The following is a 22311-nucleotide window of genomic DNA, read 5'->3' as shown; positions in this document are numbered from 1 at the left end:
TATTACAAGAGGAACTTCTTAGCCACCATCCTGGGCTATCATATGTTAATATATATATATATATATATATATATATATATATATATATATATATATATATATATATATATATATATATATACAGTATATATATATATATATTTTTTTTTTTAAACAATATGTTTTTATTTATTCGTAATGAGCATCATTCATGTTTACCATTTTTACTGAAAATTAAAGTAAAAGCAAATCCGAAATTTTGGATTGTCCCCAGAACAATAATAGAGCGGAACACTTCCAATGGGGACACTAGTTCTGGTGACCCTGGTGACAACCAGACATTCCCTCACTTTGAAAAGATTTTCTCCTACTTCCCTGTTTTGGCTATGGGAGAGAAAGTGAAAGTAAATCTCCCCAATAAAGTTCAGATGTCAAAATAAAACTGGCAGAGTTTATAACCCTCTGTTAAAGGGGTTGTAAAGGTAAAAAAAAAATCCCTAAATTGCTTCCTTTACCTACCTCATTCCTTGATTTTGCTTTTAAATGTCCTTATTTCGTCTTTCTTATCACTTCCTGTTCTTCTGTCTGTAACTACACACAGTAATGCAAGGCTTTCTCCCTGGTGTGGAGAAAGCCTCTTGAGGGGGGAGGGGGCGAGCAGGATTGTCAGGACGCCCACTAACACACAGCTCCTTTCTCTATCTGCAAAGTAGAGAGCGTCTTGAGTTGCCTGCTCACCCCCTCCCCCCTCAAGAGGCTTTCTTCACACCAGGGAGAAAGCCTTGCATTACTGTGTGGAGTAACGGACAGAAGAACAGGAAGTGAGGATTTCTCAGATGAAATAAGGACATTTAAAAGCAAAATCGAAGGATGAGGTAAGTGAAGGAGGACTGCACTAAGGTAAAGGAAGCTATCATTGCTAGAGGGAGGGGTCTAGTATTGCTGGCTGCTGGAGGGTCTATTGATGCTGGCTGTGAGGAGTGTATTGTCACTGGGGTATCCATTGTTGCTAAATCCATTTTTACTGCTTTTCTTGTTATCATTAACAAATTCAATACAAAATACTTAGCACTATAAAATGATACTTGGTTCTGTATTCTCTAAAAGGGGTGATACTGGGAGGTGGGTAGGAGGTGGAACCAAGGAACAGTGCTTGGAGGTGGGTAGGGGGCGAAGTTAAGGGTGACTCAGAAAGGAGGGGTTTCTACACCTATTCTCTGATAAAAAATGCCTTGAAAAAATTACCTAAAAAAGCCCTGCCAAAAATACAATAAATTACATCACTTCAAGAGACATCACAGGAATTTTCGTACTTTAGTAACCTCTTCGTTTTCGATATGGAGTCTAAGGCCTCGTACACACGATTGGTTAACCAGAGGACAACGGTCTGAAGGACCGTTTTCATCGGTCAAAAACGATTGTGTGTGGGCCCCATAGGTTATTTAACCATAGGTTAAAAAAAAGCCAACTTGCTTTAAAATTTAACCGATGGATTGGTAACCGATAGGTCAAAACCGATCGTTAGTAGGCACAACCATCGGTTAAAAACCCACGCATGCTCAGAATCAAGTCGACGCATGCTTGGAGGCATTGAACTTTGTTTTTTTCAGCACGTCGTTGTGTTTTACGTCACCACGTTCTGACACGATCACTTATTTAACCTATGGTGTGTAGGCGTGACGGACCATCAGTCAGCTTCATTGGTTAACCTATGACAACGGTCCTTCAGACCCTTGTCCTCTGGTTAACCTATCGTGTGTACGAGGCTTTACATGTAAAAAAAAAAAGGATGATCATTCGTCCGATAATCTCATTGTGTGTAGTAGGCTTAAAAACTACCAAAAATGAAAAAAAAAAGTTTTGCCTTTAGTTCTACTTTAAAAATTGACTATTATTATTACAAGCCTTCCCAACTTTATCCAAAATTGAAAAAATAAAAGTTTTAGCTTTACATACACTTTAATTATACCATATCTCTGCCATTTTACATGACACTATGTTCATACGTAACACTAGGGATAAGTGAAGCTGCCTTGGTTGAGTTTGTGAACAGTTTTGTGAATTAGTTTTTTTCCTTTTTTTACAGCAAACCCTATCATACCATATCAAACTTTAAACTGCTCTGATGCACATTAGATAATACTGTCTAAAGGTCATTTGAGGTATAACACCATACTAACTAAAATGGTCACAGATGATTATTTTTTGATACACAGTATAATTATGAGCTTGCCATAGATGTATACATATTTGAAGCAAACAATTAGGTGGTAAAACGCACATTTGCCACTTGTATTGTTTTGACTTTTTCTCAAAGACACAACAATTTTTTTTTTTTTTGCTTTAAAACCAGGCAGATAATAGATATACTCCGCTCCAGGATCCACCATTAAAACATCTCTGTGACAGAACCCACTGTCACTGTGTGTTTTGGTAGGGACTGTGGGCTGGCCTCTTACCCACAGATTATGGCCCAGAAGAGACTGGAGACCTGTGGACAAGCTGGCATTGAGATAATGTAATGTAATGCTACATCCCCCCCCCCCTCTTGTTGCTGTGTCTAATTGTGTTGGTAAATGGCACATAGACAATGGTCTGGACTGGAGACATCTCTCCGCAGGGGATGTGTATTGAGAGGTTGCCTGCTTACCATAATCCCTTTATGTTTATCTGTAGTTTCTGTTTCAATGTACAAGTGTTCAGTTCCCATTGGTTGTTCCTTGTCCCCTACCCTCTCCCCTCTATGACAAAGCTAAGGGGAGTGTCCCTAACTGTGTGTAAAATGTATGTCTTGTATTTAATAAACAGTTTATGCTCTGCATGTTTAACCCTCAACACCTGTGTGGATTGTCTCGTGATTGAGACAAAAAAAAGTTTTAACTGAATCTTGAAAATGTAGCTCTGTCAGCCCTAGGCTTTATGGGTTAAATCTTATCACTCAGTAAGCGCAACTGGCACATAAAGAATATATGATTCATATTCCCTCTTGTGACTGGTGCATTTATGGATGCTAGTCTGCGCTACATTTTTAAAACAGGCCATACAGCTTTGTTGATTTTGGCATTGCTGGCAGAAGCATTTCATAGTGTATGCTGAGAACCTTTCACCAGAAGAAAATCTGATGTTTGCGTGGTAACAAAGTAAATGACCAAACGAATTGCCTAGTAGTGTAGTAGTACTTTCTGTCCACTAGATGGCGGTATTAAAAATACCTAAATAAATGTGATGCCAAAAGTATTAAAATAAAAAATATATATATATATAAGTGCAAGTGCACTCAAAGTGTGACCAGTTGGCTAGTGGCAAGCCGTAAGCAGTGGTGTATTAAGTGTATACATAAACCATTCAGTGAGGTAAAGATATGTTATACATAGTAAAAATACTTCTATCATCCACACTGGATGCAAACGTGTAATAAATCAATCAAATGTGCATAATCTGACATAAATTCAAATAAGGTAGGAAAAATAGTCCTTCCAACTTGCAGCTGTGAATTAATAAAAAGATATATATATATATATAAAAATAAAATTAAAAATAGACGGTAGCAGGTATAAAGTTCATTCGGTGGGTGTCATCATGGTGACTTGCTGGGTGAACAGACAAATACTTTAGAGTGCAGTCGCTGTGGCTCCGGTGCTCCCCCTTATGTGTCCCCACTCACCAGAGTTGAACACCCCTGCAGGGGTAACAAGCGTGGGTAAGACTTTCCACCAGGCGCTCCTCAGCTTAGATCTCCAGGCACTCGATTATCCCAACGTTTTCTTTAAATTCCACAGCGGGGCAAACAGTAGAGTAGGCTGCTCTCCTTACACACCTTTTAAGTTGCATTAGTGAAATATTCAAATTTTTCGAGTATCACTTGTAAATCCTAAAGTAATTATTCGATTTTATCTGTAGTCTGACCAGTCTTTTGGTTTGGTAGTAAGTGTCCTACCAAACCAAAAGACTGGTCAGACTACAGATAAAATCGAATAATTACTTTAGGATTTACAAGTGATACTCGAAAAATTTGAATATTTCACTAATGCAACTTAAAAGGTGTGTAAGGAGAGCAGCCTACTCTACTGTTTGCCCCGCTGTGGAATTTAAAGAAAACGTTGGGATAATCGAGTGCCTGGAGATCTAAGCTGAGGAGCGCCTGGTGGAAAGTCTTACCCACGCTTGTTACCCCTGCAGGGGTGTTCAACTCTGGTGAGTGGGGACACATAAGGGGGAGCACCGGAGCCACAGCGACTGCACTCTAAAGTATTTGTCTGTTCACCCAGCAAGTCACCATGATGACACCCACCGAATGAACTTTATACCTGCTACCGTCTATTTTTAATTTTATTTTTATATATATATATATATATCTTTTTATTAATTCACAGCTGCAAGTTGGAAGGACTATTTTTCCTACCTTATTTGAATTTATGTCAGATTATGCACATTTGATTGATTTATTACACGTTTGCAACCAGTGTGGATGATAGAAGTATGTTTACTATGTATAACATATCTTTACCTCACTGAATGGTTTATGTATACACTTAATACACCACTGCTTACGGCTTGCCACTAGCCAACTGGTCACACTTTGAGTGCACTTGCACTTATATATATATATTTTTTATTTTAATACTTTTGGCATCACATTTATTTAGGTATTTTTAATACCGCCATCTAGTGGACAGAAAGTACTACTACACTACTAGGCAATTCGTTTGGTCATTTACTTTGTTTATTTTGCTGACCCTCGCTATCTAGCGTAGGATTGTCCACAGGTTCACACCCTCGTCACACGGGGACTATAACAGACAGCGCCACCACCCCCATCTTTTGTATTTATATTTTTTATGTTTTCCTCGGACAACATGTTTTAGGGGGGGCAGCAGTCTGCTATTCACTTTTTTCCTTCCTTATACCTACTTTACATACGCGCAGGCAACACCCCTTTTTTTCTTTTTTTACTTTTTGTTACAGCCTTATTCCAAAATGGAATAAATTCATTATTTTCCTCAAAATTCTACAAACAATACCCCATAATGACAACATGAAAGAAGTTTGTTTAAAATCTTTGCAAATTTCTTAAAAATGTAAAACAAACAAAAAAATGCATGTGTATAAGTATTCACTGCCTCAAGTCTTTTTGAGTATGATGCTACAAGCTTGGCACACCTATTTTTGGGAAGTTCGTCCCATTCTTCCTCGCTGGACCTCACAAGCTCTATCAGGTTGGATGGGGAGCATCGGTGTAGCCGTTTTCATCGGACATGTCTGCTAGCAGATTTTGGTCTGATGGTTGTACACACCATCAAACCAAAATCCCTGCGGACAGAATACGCGGTGACAACGCGGTGACGTGGCGGCGACGTGGCGGTGACGATGATGCGGCGAAATGGGCGAACACGGAAGTTCAATGCTTCCACGCATGCGTCTAATCACTTCGACGCCATGCGTGGGTTCTCGGGCCAGCGGACATGTCCGATGAGTCATACTGACCATTGGACATGTCCGACGGACAGGCTTCCAGCAGACATGTTTCTTAGCATGCTAAAAAACATTTGTCCGCTGGAAACCTGTCCGCTAGCCCAGGAATCCGGTCCGCTAGGCCGTACACACAGTCGGACATGTCCGCGGAAACTGGTCCGCGGATCAGTTTCGGCAGACATGTTCGGTCATGTGTACGAGGCCTAAGAGTTTCCTTCACTGGAACTAAGGGGCCAAGCCCAACACCTGAAAAATAACCCCACACCCTAATCCCCCCTCCTAAGACAAGGTCCATAGAGACATGGATGAGCGAGTTTGGGGGGGAGGGAATTGACTGGCCTGCATAGGGTCCTGACCTCAACCCGATAGAACACCTTTGGGATGAATCAGAGTGGCCTGACCTCACAAATGCGCTTCTGGAATTATGTTCAAACATTCCCATAGACACATTCCTAAACCTTGTGGACAGCCTTCCTAAAAGAGTTGAAGCTGTTATAGCCGCAAAGGGTGGGCCAACTCAATATTGAACTCTATGGACTAAGACTGGGATGCCATTAAAGTTCATGTGTTCATGTGCGTGTAACGACAATACTTTTGGTATTATAAGGTATATGTACATTAAAGATACCTTTTTTGTTCTTTTTTATATGTGATCATGTACCTCTGTTCTCAGCTGCATATGGAGCACTGAGAACCTCAGTATAGCTAGAAGGCTAACCACCCTGAGCGGGTCAGTTTGAAATAGAAGGAAGGCTAATAACAGGAGGAACATCAGGTATTTCACACAAAGGAAGCTATACTAAGTGAACACCTTTTTCATATAGTTACATGGTACCGCAGACACGAACCAGGAATATGAAATGTTGGGTTAACATACATATTCTTTAACCCTGGGCCCTGTCATTGTTGTGGGGCCCAAAGCAGCTGCCTCATACTTACCAACTATCCCAGTTTAAATTTCCTTGTCCCTGGAAGTGTTACTCCTTTGCTGTGTCCTGATAACTCAGTGTGAAGTGCTGCTACTAATGTTGCCCAGCTCTGCCCTATTGTTGTATACAGATGACTCACCTGCAGACCCTGTGTTTATATGTAAATAACAGTCATTCATATGTAAATAATAGGAGCATTCATATGTAAATAGTGGCGGCATGCATATGTAAACAGCTGAGGCGGCTGCATTTAAATGTAAATAAAGGCGGCATTCATATGCATATCATGCCCATCTGCAGTGAAGAGATGATGTGCTGTAACCTCTAGCAACCAATCAGAGAGCAGTATTACTGTACAGTAATCTCTAGCAACCAACCAACAAGAAGAAATCATGTGCTGTAACCTCTAGCAACTAATCAGTGAGCCTTAATGTGAGCTGTAACCTCTCGTAACCAGTCAGTAAGTGGTAAGGATATGCTGTAACCTCTGGCAACCAATCACAATCACTGCCTGATCTGATACAGTAAAATTATTTTAAGTCTAGGTGATATTTATTGTATGTCTCAGAGCAGGTGGAGAGCAAAATTGCATGCCCCCCCCCAAGATTTTTTTTGCCCAGGGTCCAATCAACATTAAAGACGGCCCTGACTATGGACTATTTGGTCTATGGACTATGGCAGTGTCTCTCAACCCTTTTTTAGCCAAGGCACTTTTTAATATTCTACACAATCTCCTCCCATTCTAAAATGTAACAATGAAACTAAAAATGGCATCTACACATGTAGAACACCCAACGTTAGAGGGGATTCATTCTTACAAAGCATACACACCTTTTCACACTAATACTGAACAGTATTCCAGCATTTCTCTTCTCCCTCAGTTTTTCTCCCTCACTCTGCTAATGTAACCCCAGTGCTGATGGAGAGAGGCAGGGGATGGGCTAACAAGGATGCAGGTGCCTGACTCCCTCTTTATCAACCAATGACATGATCAGTTGTTAGGATGCTAATGGCTGGTCCGCATAGTGCCCAAGGTTATAATGCTGCCCAATGAAATCTCGTGGAACAAAAAGTCAGGTTTGATCAACTTTCTGGCTTGTTGACAATTTTTGGGCAATTTGGGGCATTTCTAAAGGCACCCTGAAGAACCCAGAAGGGTGGACTCTGAGATTTGTAGTATGCATAGAACAGTGCACGTGACTGCAACTAATGGGAAAGGAGAGGTTCAGGAGCACACAGAGGACATTACAAGGAAGCAGAAAAACACAGAAACTATTTCATGAAAAATAGATTAAAGGGCCAGGGATTGATTATTTTTAGAGAAATATAAATCATTTAGTGTCACTTTAAGAAAAAAGTTATTACAGTAGAGTGGAACCTTGGATTACGAGCATAATCCGTTCCAGGAGAATGCTGGTAATCCAAAGTACTCGCATATCAAAGCGAGTTTCCCCATTGAAGTCAATAGAAACGAAAATATATTGTTCCGCATTGACTTCAATGGCATGCAATACCGCCTGTGGCCAGAGGCGGGGGGGGGGGGGGGGCTCCGGAGAGCCTCGGAAACGGACGAAAAGGCCCAAGGACACTTCAGCTGACCTCGGCAAACCTCGGAAAGACTGAGTTTTGACAAGGTCAGCCGTGCTGTCCTCTGGCCTTTCCATGCATTTCCGAATGGTGCCGAACGGCTGCGATCAGCGACGTTCGGCTCCCCTACCTCAGGCCAAACGCGGTACTGCACACCGCTTTGGCCTGAATCCTGCTTGTTTTGCGAGACAACACTTGCAAACCTAGTTACGATTTTTAAAAATACAGTGCTCGTTTTGCGAAACGTTTGTTAACCGCGTTACTCGCAATCCGAGGTTCCACTGTAACATAAAGTGCACTTGCTGTAAAAGTTTCCGAAAACATATAAAAATAATATTTGATGTAAATTAGTTTTTCTTGTTGTGCTTCTTGTTGCCGTTTTACTATTTGCCTAATAATTTGTATGTAATATTTACAATTATATGCACTTGTTGTATTATAGTTTGATGATTACCTTGTACAGATTTCTAAGTGTCATTTTTATTGGCAGGCTGTCAGAAAATCCACCATTTTTTTCGATCTGAACCTGGAAAAATAGGATACATATTTTTTATATATACTACTGAAAGTTTTAAGCATCCATTGCCAGCCATCTGACTAACAGTACATTGCAAAGGAAGTGACAGCCAACTAGCAGAAATATATATGTGTAAAAAAAGGCTAAGATCAGCCACGTAAGCTTACTAACAATGTTACTATCACTGACTATAGTAAGGGTTAGAGATGTCAAATTTACAGATTTTAAAGCCATGTTTTTTACTGGAAATATATTTTTTCGACTAGTGGAAAACAAAAACAGTGTGGAGTAGTTTTATAAACTGAAAGTCATCTTATTGCACTGGAAAGGTGAAATGCAGTATATATATAAAAGTATTATGCTTGAAATAAAAGTACAGCTTAATCAATAAATAAACTAAATTTGCTTTTTACATGTATTTTTTATTAACAAATGGAATAACAAGGACTCTATATGTTAAGAACATTTCAACTATACATACAAACAGGTAACCACCCCCATTTTCCTCATAAAAATGTATAAGCTTTCTGCCAATATGTATTTTTAGTTTTTGACAATGTGGATCCAGAAGCATATATTGCTCTTGCAAGAGCGCCATCAACTTTCTCCTGATTTTCTGGAGTAATTTTATCTATAAATTAAGGTATTGTGTATTGTTGGGAGGCAGTGATTTGCAACACTTCCTTACTTGAAGATGCTGCTGGTGAAGAAACACTTTGTGATGATCCAGAAGCAGCAGAAAGAGTGTTTCTGGGAGGAGAACTTGCACCTTCATTCTGGTCCTCATAATTTTATTCCAGAAAGTATTTTTAGTGTCCTTAGGGCACCTCTGGCATTAGGGATGTGTTTTGTCATCCCTGTAGCATTTGGAAAATAATATTTCTTCTTACGATATTTGCAAATTGCAGCTTTGCACTCAGCAGAAATTCCACTGTGGAAATGTGTCCAAACTCTAGATGATGGTCTCACCATTTTACTGTGAGGAGGAAAAGAAAAAACAATATACTAATTTGTGTTGACGTTATAATCAAGAGATGGGTTCTCTGTGGCACATTTGGTGCAAATGCCCTATAATAACCCCATTTTGGCAGAACTTTAGTGCATTGATAAAAAGTATTACTGATACTAATATTAAATTGACACCAGCCTGTTGCTTACTTCCTATTTCTGACTGCTCTATGAAAAAATTTAAAAATCTTTAATAAGATACCTATTAATAGCAGCTAAAATCCTAATACCACGATATTGGAAATATACCTGCTTTCCATCAATTAAAGATTGAATTAATACAATTGATGAGCTTTACAACATTGAAGTATTAGTAGCAACGTGTAATGGATTAATAGAGAAATTTAACATATAGTCACCATGGGTTATTTTCAGAAATTCACCAGAGTTTGCTCAGGTTACAACTTAGGCCCTGTACACACGATCAGTCAAAACTGATGAAAATGGACTGAAGGTCCATTTCATGGGTTAACCGATGAAGCTGACTGATGGTCTGATGTGCCTACACATCATCAGTTCAAAAACCGATCGAGTGCAACGCGGTGACGTAAAACACAACGACGTGCAGAGAAAAATGAAGTTCAATGCTTCCAAGCATGCGTCGACTTGATTCTGAGCATGCGCGTGTTTGGAACCGATGCTTTTGCGTACTAACCATCGGTTTTGACCGATCGGTTAGGCGTCCATCGGTCAAATTTTAAAGCAAGTTCTATTTTTTTTGACCGAAGGATAACTGACCGATGGCGCCCACACACGGTCGGTTTGGACCGATGAAACGGACCTTCAGTCCGTTTTTATCAGTTTGGACTGATCGTGTGTACAGGGCCTTAGGGGTACACTCAATTAGATATGTCCGAACCCTTATTTAAATCTTCCTTTATGAGTTTTCACTAAATTGCTTATTGTTATCTTTATTATTTTATTATTTTTTTAACTCAGATCTTTATTTTTTCAATTTTTTTTTTTAGTTTCTATATCTTAAATGGTTATATTTTATGATTATAATTTCTTAAGGTCAATTGGCTACATATTAATATTAATATACTTTTATTACTAAATGTTAATTTTGCATTAAATTGTCCAATCTAATGTATACATGTTGTACTGTAAAAACGTTTGCGATTATATGTGAAGTACAAAACCTCATGTATGTTTAATATGTTTAAAAAAATGTATAAACATATAGGGGCAGATCCACGTACCTGCGCGTAAGAATCCGCCGGGCGCAGCGTGTTTAAGATACACTACGACGCCGCAACTTATTTTTTTTATTTTAAATCCACAAGAATTTGCGCCGTAAGTTACGGCGGCATAGTGTATCTTTGGTGGCATAAGGGCGCGGAATTCAAATGGATGTGATGGGGGCGTGTTTTATGTTAATCCGTCGTGACTCGACGTAAACAACGTTTTTTTTTAACTGCGCATGCGCCGTCCGTGGGGGTATCTCGGTGCGCATGCTCGAAATGAACCTGGAACAAGCCAATGCTCACGACGGTGACGTCATTCTACTCAAATCCCTATTCGCGAACGACTTACGCAAACGACGTAAAAAATTCAAAATTGTACGCGGGAATGCCGGCCATACTTAACATTGAGTACGCCTCATAACAGCAGCTTTAACTATACGCCGGAAAAACCTGAACGCAAACGACGTAAAAAAATGCGCCGGCCGGACGTACGTTCGTGGATCGCCGTAACTAGCTAATTTACATACTCGACGCGGAATTAGACGGAAACGCCACCTAGCGGCCGCTGAAAAATTGCATCCAAGATCCGACGGCGTACTAAGGCGTACGCCTGTCGGATCGACCCCCGATGCCGTCGTATCTTGTTTTGTAGATACAAAACAAAGATACGACGCGGGACATTTAAAATTACGCCGGCGTATAAATAGATACACCGGCGTAATCCTTTTGTGGATCTGCCCCTTATTGTGTCCATAAAACAATATACTGACAACACTATAGGAAAAAAATAAAAGTGGTGTTGGTGGAGACCATTGATAGGAATCATTGAAAGTTTATAAAAGATAATCTAAAATGTCTGACAAACTTTCACTCTTACCTGTCAAATAAGGACTGCGAGGACAGAAACTATCATCTACTCTATCCCAACAATCACCCAATTGTAGGAGGTACAAGATGGAGCCCGCAAGGAAAAAAAAACTGGAGCCTTTCCCCTGCAGTGCTTTCTAGTGGAAGAAATGTATACTTCTCTTATTTGAGAACTGCATTGAGAAGTACAGTGTTACTTGAACTGTATTCCAGGATTTGCTTGTCTTCAGCTAAGGGAACTTGCAATAATTTAAGACTTTTCATAAAGTATCAGAAATCATCAAGGTCTTATGTTATATAGTTTAAATACCATGTCAGAGATATATTACTAATCATTGTGAAAGCACATATAACCCCCCCCCCCACCCCACAATTTTTACAGAATAAAACAACAACGAAAAATAGCTTTGAAAGGTCTTCCCATCTATAGGCAGGGCTCTAAAGAAAATAATGCCACTTGTGGAAGAGTGCCTTGAGCAGCAGGATTAAAAGGTGCATTGCTAAGCCTCAGCATTTCCAAATCAAAATGATTTTGTCTTTATTTTTATTTTACTGTATCATTCTCTCTTTCTATCCACCTTTGGACCTGTGTGGGCTCAGGGAATTTTGAGTGGAGTCAGAATTCTTTGTATTGTTCAAGAAACATGAAAAAAATGTATTTCCCTGCTCTGATTTGATGGTCTCTATAGTTAAAAGCAGACCTGCATAAGCAGTGTACTAGGTATTACCTACATACTAAAAAAAAACATGACACGTGGTGCAGAGCTCACACTCAAGGACACACCATGCCCAAAGCAGCAAGTTGTAAAAAATGCAACCCTGAAAATGAAGTTATTGTTATTGTTATTGTTAACTTATTGTTATATGTTATTTTAAAAGTGTATGCTTTAATTTACATTTATGAATAACAACTATAGATATAAAGGGCCAGATTCACAAAAGAGATACGACGGCGTATCTCCTGATACGCCGTCGTATCTCTGTTTTAGGGTCGTCCTAACTATGCGACTGATTCATAGAATCAGTTACGCATAGATAGCCCTAAGATCCGACAGGTGTAATTGAATTACACCGTCGGATCTTAGGATGCAATACTTCGGCCGCCGCTGGGGGGAGTTTGCGTCGTAAACCAGCGTCGGGTATGCAAATTAATAGTTACGGCGATCCACAACGTTTTTTCGCGTTCGTTACGTCGTTGTTAGTCTAGTTTCCCGTCGCAAAGTTAGTCGTCGTTTTACCTGCCCTAAGTTTACACAGCCCATGTTAAAGTATGGCCGTCGTTCCCGCATCGAATTTCAATTTTTTTTTTCTTGCGTAAGACGTCCGGGAATACGAAAGTACGCTACGCACGTCGCCGTTCGAAAAAATGATGTCACTTCGCGCAAAGGACGGCGGGAATTTCAAAACAGAGCATGCGCAGTAGGTCCGGCGCGGGAGCGCGCCTAATTTCAATGGCACACGCCCCTTTGAATTACGCGGGCTTACGCCGGCGTACGTTTTCACGCAAGTGCTTGGTGAATCAGGCACTTGCGATGAAAACTTGCGGCGGTGTAACGTATATACGATACGTTACGCCGCCGCGATTCTACGTGAATCTGGCCCAATGTTTTTACAGTGGTAATATTTTTGCATTAGTTCAAATATATATCTATATATATATATATCTATATATATCTATATATATCTATATATATATATAGATCGATATATCTATTAATATAAATCTATCTATCTATCTATCTATCTATCTATCTATCTATCTATCTATCTATCTATCTATCTATCTTTCTATCTATCTTTCTAACTATATAAATATACATGTGCATATATATTATATATATATATATATATATATATAGATAGATATAAATATACATGTGTGTATATATATATATATATATATTCATATATATATATATATATATATATATATATATATATATATATATTGTATATACAGTAATTAAATTGACACTAAACTTTGGTTTTAAAAAAAATGAAGCGAAAAAAAATACTTTCTATTGCTCTCAGCCTCGTGCAAATCCAGGAACGTTTTTTTTTTTTTTTTTTTGCTGTGATCTGACTCTTTATTAGAGGGCGGCTACATACGTTCTCCATGGTCGCACTGTAATTAGGAGCATAGCAACCCTCTTTTTCTCGCCCCTGAGATGGACTATGGATTATGGATTATGGGATGCGTTGCATGCTCAGAGCTGTACAATTAACGTGCGTTGCTCATTTTAAACTAATAGTAGTGAGGGGGGAAAGGGAGAGGTGTATGAGCTCACAGAGGAGGCAGAAAAACACAGTAAGAAACACTTTCATGAAAAATAGATTACAGCGTCAATAAGTAGTGGATGTGTATTAGTGTCACTTTAAGTGTATCTCTACCGAAGGCTTTTTTTAGTTTTAGGGCTGGTTCACACTACAAAAACGCACTCCAGACCTGTTCCGGATATGTTTCTGCATGCAAGTTTTTAACTACGGTAGTTTTTGGCACATTCGGGTGTGTTTTTGATGTGTTTCCAGATGTATTCCAGGTGCTTTTTTTCCTGTTTTTTTTTCAGTGTGTTTTTGGTGCGTTCCAGTGCATTCCAGTGCGTTTTAAATCCGTTTTACTGCATTCCAGTACAGGAAAAATTCAGCATTTTCTACTTTTTTTTTCTGGAACTGAAAAGCCTTGGAACTGACCACACTGGTGTGTACTATGCCATTGGAAACCATTTAACCTACTTTCCATGAGCTTTTGATGCAGAGAAAAAAATGCACTGGACTGCATGTGGTGTGAACAGGATACAATGGGGAAAGTTTCAGGCATTTCTGCTAGAGAGGTATTAGCAAGTCACTACTTAACTATAAAAATATTCCCCTTAATTCCAGTCTTGGGGACAACCTTTTTACCAGACAGGAATCTCTCCAAAAACCTGACAGGCATTCTAATTCCCTACACTATTCAAAATGAGAAAAAAAAAAATATTAAAGCGATATTAAACTTAAAACCAAAAATGTAATATGCTGCATCTTACCAAACATTAGATGCGGTTGCTGCATTTGTTTTCTATCTTTAGGTTCTTTTATCCCCCTATGTCTTCACCTGGTGATCTGCCCAATAACACACCGCCTGTATTAGGGTTCTCTCAATCTGAATGAATGAGCACAGGGGACACAATAGACAGCAGCATTGTCAGTCTCTTGTAGTGTTAATTTGACAAACACAAAATCATAAACTATAATATAATAAATAGCTATAAATAATTATAACAAATAATAATGTAATTATAATAAAAATTATTCAATAATGTAATCAAATCAAAGACACTGAAATTTGCTCAGTTGCAGAATTGTCGCTGTCATTACTTTTATTGTTTGATGCTGAATTTCCCCACAAATCACTATCGCTCAATTCTGCAAGTGATTCTAATTTATTATCGCTGTTTTCTAGCTGCTCTAAAAGTACTTTTGACATAAAGGGACACTTTTTGGTTGCTATGGTTGCTTATTATATAAAACTGCATGCAGAACATTGGACAGACCACTAGGGACAAAGGGGGGGGGGGGTGTATTTATTTCATACAGTACTGTAATCTGTAAGATTACAGTATACTGTATGTGTATTGTGTTTTTCGCTTTTTGAATTTGGCGCTGAACTCCGTCCCTGTGCGTCGTAACGTCGCAGGGAACGGAGCTCGGCGGCACTGTGAATCGAGCGAGGAGACACAGCGGAGGAGCCCGCACACACAGCGGGGACACATCGCAGGATCCAGGGACAAGGTAAGTAACTTCCCCCTTCGGGATTACCGCTAAGGAGGTTAATATACACGGAACGTTTTGAAACCTCTTCTGAACTATTGAACTGATGTTTAAAATCTTCAGTTTCCCCGCATTTACATGCTGCATTTAGCCGTGTTTGTGTTTAGGAGCATTTTTTTTTTTTTTTTTTTTTCAAACAGTCAAAAATGGATCTCCATTAAAAACTCCTGTAAACGGAACACAGCTAAACGCAAGTTACTACGTTTACAAACGGAACACAGCTAAACGCAAGTTACTACGTTTACAAACGGAACACAGCTAAACGCAAGTTACTACGTTTACAAACGGAACACAGCTAAACGCAAGTTACTACGTTTACAAACGGAACACAGATAAACGCAAGTTACTACGTTTACAAACGGAACACAGCTAAACGCAAGTTACTACGTTTACAAACGGAACACAGATAAACGCAAGTTACTACGTTTACAAACGGAACACAGATAAACGCAAGTTACTACGTTTACAAACGAAACACAGCTAAACGCAAGTTACTACGTTTACAAACGGAACACAGCTAAACGCAAGTTATTACGTTTACAAACAGAACACAGCTAAACGCAAGTTACTACGTTTACAAACGGAACACAGCTAAACGCAAATTACTACGTTTACAAACGGAACACAGCTAAGCGCAAGTTACGACGTTTACAAATGGAACACAGCTAAACGCAAGTTACTACGTTTACAAACAGAACACAGCTAAACACAAGTTACTACGTTTACAAACGGAACACAGCTAAACGCAAGTTACTACGTTTACAAACGGAACACAGCTAAACGCAAGTTTCTCCGTTTACAAACGGAACACAGCTAAACGCAAGTTACTACGTTTACAAATGGAACACAGCTAAACGCAAGTTACGACATTTACAAACGGAACACAGCTAAACGCAAGTTACTACATTTACAAACGGAACACAGCTAAACGCAAGTTACTACATTTACAAACGGAACACAGCTAAACGCAAGTTACTACATTTACAAACGGAACACAGCTAGACGCAAGTTACTACGTTTACAAATGGAACACAGCTAAATGCAAGTTACGACGTTTACAAACTGAACACAGCTAAATGCAAGTTACTACGTTTACAAACGGAACACAGCTAAGCGCAAGTTACTACATTTACAAATGGAACACAGCTAAACGCAAGTTACTACATTTACAAACGGAATACAGCTAAACGCAAGTTACTACATTTACAAACGGAACACAGCTAAACGCAAGTTACTACGTTTACAAACGGAACACAGCTAAACACAAGTTACTACGTTTACAAGCTGTTACAGGCGTTTCAAATGCCTCTGAACATCCGTCCTGAATGCATTTTTTTTTGCTTTCCAACTGCCTAGAAATCACTATAAACGACCCCGTGTCCATGTACTGATAAGATATCATAGAGGAGAGTTCAGGGGCAGCTGAAAAAAATTGTCGCTCTATTTTTATTTATAGCGGAAAAAATAAAAACTGAAGAGGTGATCAAATACCACCAAAATAAAGCTCTATTTGTGGAAAAAAAGGACGCCAATTTTGTTTGGGAGCCACGCCGCACGACCGCGCAATTGTCAGTTAAAGCGACGCAGTGCAGAATCGCAAAAAGTGGCCCGCAAAATGGTCCGGGGCTGAAGTGGTTAAAGGAATCTATTTAGAAAATATAAAACAAACCTTTACAACTCCTTTAATAGTACTTTAAAAATTTGTTTTATATTTTTTGTTATTATATTATTAATATTATTATTAATATTTCAAAAGTGATTTTCATAGCACCAACAGTTTGTGCAGCGGTTTACAAAACGAAATGGTTAAAGGATACAAATGTTCTAAATTTTCTATTTCTAAATTCCGGCGGAAAAAAGTCTGATGGTGCCCACACACGGTCGGAATATCCGATGAAAACATTCTGTCTGCCTTTTTTCATCGGAAATTCCGATCGCGTGTACAAGGAATAATAATCTGCTATTCCAATTGCTTTTTATAATAATTTTTGCTAATTACAATGACATATTCTGGTAACTCACACAATGCTACAATTCTTTATATCATTGAGTTGCCCCATCACCACTTTGCTTACTGACAATAACATATACATACGACTCAGTTTATTATTTTTGTTCTTTTCTTTCATCCCGCCAGCAGCATCTGCCCTTTGGTCGATTTTAGCAACCCATTTTTATTTTTTTCTACACACTGTCACACAGTATATTTTGCTAAATTCTTCTCCAGACTTTGTTTCCCTTTATGCTCCGGACCTGCGGCTTGCGTATATCGCTTTGATGCTTCCCACAGAGGCATTTTTGGCTGTACAAACTCACGTTTTTTAAAGCTTCCCACTGAGTCCTGTTTTTCTGCAGTGGAATCACAGCAGCTGCTGGTGAACGTTCTCGAATGAGTCCCATCGCCTTGGCATTCTTGTCCTGTCAACTGTGCTTAAAGAAGATTTCAAATACAGATTGGGACGGACTGATGCCCGAGTCCTGAATGTTTTTTTTTTGTTTTTTTTTAAAATAAATCAATAAATCTTAAGAGCGCCTGATGTAATATAGGAGCAATAGTGTTTTGAATGCAGGACGTGAGTCACAGATCTTCTCTATAAATGAGTCATTGGAAGAAGGAGACAGAACAGTAAAACATAAGAAAAGTCCCTATTTAACATGATTGCTCATCCACAAAATTATTTTTCAAAATATTTCAACCACCAAAAGCCCAAAATAGTAATGTTTGCTGCAAATAAACTGTTTAGAAAAAAAAATGAAAGGTTGTGTTTTTTTAAGTCAAATTAATGAACGTACCTGGGTAATGTTTGTGCGGTACAAACAAATACACTGTTTGTAACACTATAAAAGGAAAAAAAAAATGTATGTTACTGCAGATAACATGGTTTAAAGTGAAGTTTCACCACATTTTTTTTTTAATTGATCTGAGCATAATTAATTATTAAATTAAAGGGGTTGTACTGTGATCAAAAATTGCGTTATTTCCTGACAGGAAATGCCCCATTTTTAGGCGGATCACAGCGGCGAGATTTGTTTATCTATGTTGCCATAGATAAACGGGGCGGGACCTTCCTCCATCGCCACCCATTGTTATGGCAGTTTTAGAAACAACCGGCGCTACAGCCGCTGGTGAATCGCGCATGGCTGAGATCGAGCGATGCATGCTGGTCACCCAGCATGCACCTCTCAAGCTTATCCAGTAAGAGTTATCGATTCGGCTTCACATGCCCACAATCATGGTGGCAATGGCCACAACAGGAGAGAAAAAATTGTGAGCATAACATTTTTATTTTAGCAACCTCCATTATTAAAATTCTATAATCATTTTTTAAAGGGGTTGTAAAGGTACAATTTTTTTTTCCTAAATAGCTTCCTTTACCTTAGTGCAGTCCTCCTTCACTTACCTCATCCTTCGATTTTGCTTTTAAATGTCCTTATTTCTTCTGAGAAATCCTCACTTCCTGTTCTTCTGTCTGTAACTCCACACAGTAATGCAAGGCTTTCTCCCTGGTGTGGAGTATCGTGCTCGCCCCCTCCCTTGGACTACAAGAGAGTCAGGACACTCTCTATGTGGCAGATAGAGAAAGGAGCTGTGTGTTAGTGGGCGTCCTTAGCACAATTCTATTTTTCTTCCAATATACCTTTACTGTGTTAGTGTTATATAGGAGAATTGCAGCTTCCGACAAAATTTTGGGGAATAATTTTGTATTTTTTTTTTACGTCTATAACTTTTTTCATAGCGCAGTTTCTTGCCTTTTTTCTACTCCTAATAAAAAGTCTCAGGTGCGGCCTGCACCCTTTATTTCTGTAATACTAATGATGCATGCTTTCAACAAGTGCTGTAATTTAGCTTAAAAGAAAACAGAGTGCACACATGCAGGCGGGCAAAAGAAACTTTTCACGAAAACCATTCATTTGTGAGTCATAAAGTGTTCATTTTAATATCAACTGTTTCTGAATGAATAGAAAATCAATTTTTTTGACCAAAAGGCTGTGCAATTATCCCTTGTTAAAAAAAATAGTAATAGCTTCTATTAAGATTAAGTAATCATAAAAGTACTGATCAAAGGGTTGTGTATGGTTATGCATTTCAGGCCATTAACAAAAGGAAAAATAAATTGTCGCTCCTCAGACGCTCAGAGAAAATTCAAAAGAATAATACTGTAAAATAGGTAATCGCGGTTCACCTTCTCTGTAAATAGAATCAGATATAAAAGTATCCATGGACATTAAATGCCAGGCACTCAGTGTGTGTGGTTTCAAGAGGTAAGGCTATCTATAGAGTGCTAGATATCCTTGAATTACTGCTCTGGAGGAAAAAAAAAAGTCTATAGATTGAGCTGGAAGTTTTTGTGCAATAGCCCATTGTTCCAAAAGGCAGCATTCTGTATATGCAGTATACAGGTCATGGCGCTCGCAAAGCAATAAGATACACACCTGTCAAAGTAAAATAGGACTTTCAGAATTCACAGTGCTTCTAAACATCAGATTCATGTTTAGTGTCTTTGCCTAGCTATAAACCTATATATTATGCGGCAGCAGGTCAGCCCGGCTGCGCGAAATCACGTAGATATACGTAATTTCGCATTCCAGCCATTAGGGGCACGCGCCCCCTGCTCGCCCCTGGTGACGACGCGCGTGCCCTGCGGGCGCTATCACCGCCGGGCACCCACGATCACTCGTTACAGAGCGAGAACACCCCCAGCAAAACCCCAACCACTCACTGTCCTCACCCTGGATGCTGGCGGTGAGGCAGCAGTCAGAGCTGATGCGCCCATCTTCCAGCAAGACAGGCTCAGGGAAAGCTGTTCTGGTGTCCCCTCCTGTAGCAGCTTTCACGGTGCATCTCCTCTCTGCTCCTCCCGGCGCTAGGCCTCCAATAGGATCACCTGATGTTTTGGCCAATCGGGAAATAGGCTTCATACCTGCTTCTCGATTCTCCGAGGAGGAGGAGGATCAGTGTTGCAACAACTATTCATTCGCTGTTGCAACACATCTGGGTGGGCTCCGGTCACATCCTCTGCGACCAGAGCCCACCCTATTTTGAAGCCTATTAGAGGTTCTGAAGACAAAAGTGAGGCATAGGAGATCAAATCTGGACACCACATCCCATATATTAATTAAATCAAGAAGGGGGGGAAGGGTAACAAACCCAGGGACTTTGAACGGTGTCAATAAAGAAAATATATCAAGTAGAAAAATACAAATTGTATTCGATTTAAACATACATAATTAAAAAATGGAAGCTAAAACAACCACATTTTGATCCTGAGAGGATATGCGTGACTACAGAGAGCCACATTGATGACCTATACATGGAGTGCCCAACATGTTTCGCCCTGAGCAAGGCTTCGTCAGGAGCTAGTACAAGGCATACTATAGAAGAGAAAAGGAATAATCATGTATGAGAAATCAAACATTGAGATAATAGTCAATACATAAGCTCAATGTACAATAAGCATACTTGAAACAAGTATAGTATAATGAGGTTATCGTTTTTACAAAAAACGGTACAAAAAACAATTTGTCACAACAAATGGGGGATGCATATACATACATACATGAAAATACATCGCACACATGCCACTGGGCAAAGTCACTTACCTATAGGGCAAAAAATCTTTAATCCAAATGCATAGTAAGAATGAAATATTAGGATTCAATAAAGCATTAGCAGAGGGGATAGGATACAGTCAAGATATCCCACGCAACTGTCTCACAGGGGTGCCCCCAGAGTTCGATCCGTCCCACAGTGTGGAAAAAGGCTATAGTAAATAATATATTAGAGGTTCTGGCTCAGGTGCTTGAAAAAACGAAAAACCTGGCTGCTGTAATGTATGCGCCTGGTGCATCTATCCACTGCATATAGGAGGTGGCGAAGAAAGAGTGGGCGGCGCTCGGGCGTCCCTAATTGACAGGCTACCACTGCCCTCACCCCTTCCACTGTGACAGCGGAACGGGGATCAGATTTGAACTGGACCAGCCAAGAGCTTTGAATGTTAGTATGATCCCTTGTGCTGGTTTAAAAAACACAAAACAAACATTTGACTAAATTTAGGCTTTAAATCTTTTAAAACATGTCAGAGTGCCCCAGAGGGTCCTGGAATTGGGACCACGTGCTGTCGGCTGATTAATGTTTTGCCTGTGAAGACATCAATGTATGGCTTTTCTTTTGGATTATACTGAGCCATGTTTTAAGGAACAATGGACTCCCAGCCAACACCTGATTCCTGCATATGAGGGGAGCGCTTTAAATGGTGCACCTTTTCCTTCATTCTTTCAATGTTATATTTAACAGAAAAGAGCAAATAAAGGGACACTTTGCCAACTTCTAACAAATGTTATTCATTTTACTCTATAATCCCTATTAAAGGGCATTGGGATGAGTGTTTCGCGTTTTTTCCAGAGCATGCATATAAATTTAAGTGTAACTATGAGTAAAATTGGCAGTACATTTTTTATACATAGCTTATGATTTTAATTGAATGCATCCTGTGGCCGGTTTGTCATATGTGATTAGCATTGATTATTATAAGATGAAAGAACACATTTGTTTATTTGAAATGACTTACTATAGCAGCATGAATCCAGCATTCCTGGACAATGAATAGATTCTAGTGATTCATGTATAATGTAGGTGAGGGGTCATTGTAAGTAAACTGAATGAACAGAATTTATGTTCCAAGTTAAACCCCACTTTAAATAGCATCCCTTGTATGAGTGTGTTGCAGTGATATATTTTTATTTGGGTAGTTTGTTTTTGTTTGCGTATCTTTCAAGTTTGTCATCTGCAAAGAACTGCAATAATGGTAATTCATCAAGCCTGGAAAACTACCTACATTGATATATTTTTTCTGTTAGTGATTTTTTTTTTTTTTAATTCTTCATCCTATATTGTAGATTTAACTTGAAAAACAAGACCATATTTTCTAGATGCATCCTCTGATTTTGCTACCAG

General features: G+C 39.2%; 1 long non-coding RNA gene across 4 annotated transcripts in view; it reads right to left on the bottom strand.

Annotated features, from left to right (window-relative positions):
* The window catches only part of LOC120927403, a 38626-nt gene extending 20694 nt beyond the window's left edge, over nucleotides 1–17932 (bottom strand). For 3 of the 4 annotated variants that reach the window (XR_005747076.1, XR_005747078.1, XR_005747079.1), the window contains exons 1-2: nucleotides 17673–17932; nucleotides 8422–8493 (exon numbers count right to left, since the gene is read on the bottom strand). This is a non-coding gene — a long non-coding RNA (uncharacterized LOC120927403). Of the gene's footprint in view, nucleotides 1–8421; nucleotides 8494–14572; nucleotides 14689–17672 lie in introns of all 4 variants that reach the window. The other variant, XR_005747077.1, reaches the window with a different exon arrangement.
* Between the last annotated feature and the right edge of the window lie 4379 nt (nucleotides 17933–22311).

This window comes from Rana temporaria, chromosome 2 (assembly GCF_905171775.1).
Source record: "Rana temporaria chromosome 2, aRanTem1.1, whole genome shotgun sequence".
NCBI classification, from domain to species: Eukaryota; Metazoa; Chordata; class Amphibia; order Anura; family Ranidae; genus Rana; species Rana temporaria.
This window is presented reverse-complemented; position numbering and strand designations above follow the sequence as displayed.